The sequence below is a fragment of the Callospermophilus lateralis genome, unplaced genomic scaffold (genome assembly GCF_048772815.1).
Source record: "Callospermophilus lateralis isolate mCalLat2 unplaced genomic scaffold, mCalLat2.hap1 Scaffold_8780, whole genome shotgun sequence".
Lineage (NCBI taxonomy): Eukaryota > Metazoa > Chordata > Mammalia > Rodentia > Sciuridae > Callospermophilus > Callospermophilus lateralis.
In genome coordinates this window covers 33,410-37,685 of record NW_027516888.1, presented here as the reverse complement: position 1 = coordinate 37,685, position 4,276 = coordinate 33,410, and the positions used below count along the sequence as shown (strand labels likewise).

The 4,276-nt window shown below is 46.6% G+C and overlaps 1 long non-coding RNA gene across 1 annotated transcript; it reads right to left on the bottom strand.

Moving 5' to 3' along the window:
• Positions 1-735: 735 nt before the first annotated feature.
• On the bottom strand, positions 736-3,012 carry LOC143641163 (uncharacterized). Its single transcript, XR_013155236.1, has 3 exons — positions 2,922-3,012; positions 2,063-2,132; positions 736-914 (listed from the first exon to the last, which is right to left on the bottom strand). It is a non-coding gene; the product is annotated as an uncharacterized LOC143641163 (long non-coding RNA).
• Between the last annotated feature and the right edge of the window lie 1,264 nt (positions 3,013-4,276).

The following is a 4,276-nucleotide window of genomic DNA, read 5'->3' as shown; positions in this document are numbered from 1 at the left end:
TCACTGAGAGCTGGAACCTGAGCATGGGCTGTAGCTGTGCTGGACGTGCACAAGTCCATCAGCCAGGGATCGAGCTGGACATCAGTTGCCTTCACAGCAATGGGCACCCAGCGCCTCTACTTCCAAACAGCCCATTTACCCCTGGAAGGCACCTGCACTCCAGCAGTACCCAGTCCCCTGCCCAGCCCCATCACCTGCCCACTGCCTGTGTCTCGATGGCCTGATGTGGATAGGTCCTACCCATGGAATCCACACTATGTGACCCTCTGTGTCAGCTTCTCTCACCGAGCCCCAGGTCTCAAGGTCCGTCCCACTTGTAGCATGTGTCAGAGCTGAAGTCCTTTTCAAGACTGAGTAATATTCCATCATGTGGATGGACTCATCCTGTTCCCCATTCCTCCTCAGTGGACAACTGGGTCACTTCTCCTTTCTGACCCTTGTGCATGGTGCTGCTGTGAATGTTCACACACAAGTTTTCATTCCAGAGTCTGTTTCTGGGTCTTCAGGGACATACCTAGGCTGGAGGTAATGTGGAATGTGAACTCCTTGCATAACCCCAAGAGGCCCCTGCACACTGTGCCTGCACAGGGGCTCCATGCTGCCCTCCTCAAATGCACATGCTAAGAGTGACGTAGAACGTTGAGTCCCCGACTCCAGAGGGCTCAGCACAGAGCTCCTGGAGGTCCCCACACAGGTGGCCTGCAGCTGCACACGGCTCTGCTTGCCAGCTGCTGGGAGTCTCTGTCCTGGGGTCCCCGTGGTCATGGTGGCAGAGTGCAGCTTGTGCTGTGGGCAGGGGCAGGCAGTGCTGTGAACAGGAAGGCCGTCCTGGGGCTCGAGCCTCCATCCTGGGAGTGAGGCCTGTGTGGAGTTGGTCCTGGCCTAGTGGTCAGTCCTGGAGAGGGGCAGCTGGCCTGGGAAGAGGGAGAGACCTGGTCTCAGGTGCAGCCCCTGATACAGGGTGCTGAGGGGCCAGGCAGGGACCTTAGGGAGGCCAAGCAGGGGCCCAGGAAGTGGGCATCCTCCTGCTGACCACCACTGTCCGCTCAGGGGCTGGGAGTCCAGGAGGCAACTGTGTGGGAGACCAACTTTGACGTGACTGAGTCACACTCCCCCGCTGGGTGCTGAGGCGCTCAGTCACAGAAATGTGGCAGAGCTTTCCCCACCTTCTTGGGTTCAAGGGTCGGTGTCTGGGGCATAGATTTGTCTTGCTACAGCCCATGGGTGGACCTACGCTCACCTGTTCCTTTGTGATATAACCCTTGCCCTGTTTAGGGTAGAATCTTCCATGGAAGTGCCTTGTGGGTCCCCTTCTCTTACTGTGTCCTTGGGTGTGGCCTACCCAGGTGTCAGTCAACCTGCTGACAGTGGACATCATGAAGATAGACTCAGTCCCCTGAAACCTGACCCCTTGCCTCATTTGAATAGCTTCTCCTCAATAAAAGGGGTCAGTGCATGCTCTCTCTCTCTCTTCCTGAGGACCCTTAAGGTCAGAGGAGCCGTCACAACGACCCCAAAGAAAAAGGTATTTGTATCTCTTGTGTGGTCATTTTGCACAGCCCAGTCAGCCCAGTTTACCTGGAGTGGCCCCTGAGCCTTTTAGTTGCAAGAAGAGAAACCTGGCACATGATTTTGGAAATTCAAATGGAAATGAAACCCATTAAACACTATTTGTCAAAAAGTGGTGATTTAACAAGCTTTGAAAACTATATTCAGTGAAACAGAAGAAAATCCATGTAATCTTTGTGATACTGTGTGTGTGTGTCTGTGTGTGTGTGTGTGTGTGTGTTCTGGAACTGGGGACCAAATGCAGGGCAGCACACATGGTGGACAACCTCAGCTACATACAACCTCAGCTACAATACTCAGCTACATCCCTAGCCCTTGGTGATGAGTTTTAACACACAATACTAAAAGTAAATTGGCAGAAGAAAATATTGATAGCATGGACTTTATAAAATCAAATTTTTACCAAGTGTGGTGTTGCATGCCAAGAATCCTAATTACTCAAAAGGATGAGGCAGGGGGGCTGGGGATGTGGCTCAAGCGGTAGCACACTCACCTGGCATGCGTGCGGCCCAGGTTCAATCCTCAACACCACATACAAACAAAGATGTTGTGTCCGACGAAAACTAAAAAAATCAATATTAAAAAATTCTCTCTCTCTCTCTCTCTCTCTCTCTCTCTCTCTCTCTCTCTCTTTAAAAAAAAAGGCTGAGGCAGGGAGATTGCAAATTCAAGGCCAGCCTGGGAGATTTTTAAAGGGATGGGGTATAGCTCAGTGGTAGAGCACCTGCCTGGCATATGTGAGGCCCTGGGTTCAATCCCCAGCATCACATGAAAAAATTAAATTGTATACTCTGTGAAAGACAGAACAAAAAGAAAAGCTATAGACTGAGATAAATTATTTACAACATGAAATTCTCTTGTGCAGAAACCTCTTGTGAAGAAGCATACCACATAACTCAGGCAGACAAGGCCATCGAGGAGGTGCAGCTAACTCCCTGTTCCTTAAGTGTGGGCCCTCTATAATGACTTCCTCCAGAAACACATACAATAGGGACATGCAGAGAACAGTAACTCCACAGTCAGAAACTTGAAAGGCACTCCCCAGCCAGCTGAGCACACTCAGTACTAAAGTGACATTCACCTTGAGGGCTTGAGATGACAGAGCAGCTCTCCACCTCTGTGACCTGCTTGCCCCAGACCCACAGCCCCAGGATAAATATGAGAAAAACATGGAAACTTGAAAGGCACTCCCCAGCCAGCTGAGCACACTCAGTACTAAGGTGACATTCACCTTGAGGGCTTGAGATGACAGAGCAGCTCTCCACCTCTGTGACTGCTTCCCCCAGACCATGGCCCAAGTCTAGATGTGAGGAAAAACAAGTAAACCCCAAAGTAGAACAATCTACAAATACCTGACAGGTCCTCCCCATGTGCCGAGGTCACTGGAACAAGGAAGTTCAGAGAAACTGTCACCCCAAGAGGAGTCTACAGAGACATGTTGACTAGATGTCATTTGGGGTCCTGGATGGGGTCCTGGAACAGGAAGAGGCAGAACTGAGAATCCAGAGGAAATACAACTTCAGTTATTTATAGCATACTAGTGTTTATTCTTCATGACAAATGGTCTAAGATGTTAATACATCTGAGATAGTGCACCTAAGTCATCACAAGGGCAAAGTCAGGTTGAGGCTTCCTTTGAAATTTCTGTATAAAGATAAAGATACTCAAATAAAACTTTAAACATGACTACATTTCCAGGCTGGGTTGTGGCTCCATGGTAGAGAGCTCACCTAGCATGCACAAGGCACAAGGACATGCCAGTCACATGCCTGTCATCCCAGTTACTTGGGAGGCTAAGGCAAGAGGATCATACATTTGAGGCTCACCTGGGCAATACAGCAAGACCATGTCTCAAAATTAAATTTTAAAAAGGGCTAGGGATATATGTAGCTACGTGCTTGCCAAGCACATACAAGGCCCTGAGGTCAACACCCAGTGTGAACAAAAACTCTCCAGGCCACACAACTGATCACAGACAACCATTGCAGGAATAGAACAGGGAAGAAGCCATTATATCAACCTCCCAAAAATAATTAAAGTAAACCTGCACTTTGTTCAGCTCACAATGCTAACATATCTAACCTCTGCTTCTACTAATTTAAATATGATAATATTTTAAATATGATAGCTTTTTAAATATGATAAAAAGTGTATGTACTTTTCTAATAAACCCAGCAGATGTGCAATATACTCAACTCTGCTCTAAAAGCCAACTTATAAGCACATAGGGGCACAATCATTAGGATAAAATGTAATTATGGCACTTCACATGAAATAACTCTTAGTGTTAATAAACATATAACCTCAAAAGAAGAAATTCAAATTTCTGAACTCAAAACATAATGGTATATTTTCAATGATACTTCAAACAGATACAAAACACAAACAGAGTTCTCCAACAAGAATTCCTGGCAATATACAAAGCATCATGCTCATCAGAAGACCCAATCCCTTGCTTGCAATGAATAAGAAAACAACTTTTTATAAATGTAAAACTTTAGGGCCTGAGGATGTTGCTCAGTGGTAGAGCACTTGCCTAGCATATGTGAGGCACTGGCTTCGATTCTCAGGACCACATAAAAATAAACAAATGTAGAACTTTAATAAGACATAGGGATATGCTTTCTAAATTGAAAAATAGAAAAGAAAATGTTTGTTTAAAAATTTATTTTTAGTAAAAAATATTTCTTAATTACACAACTCAGCT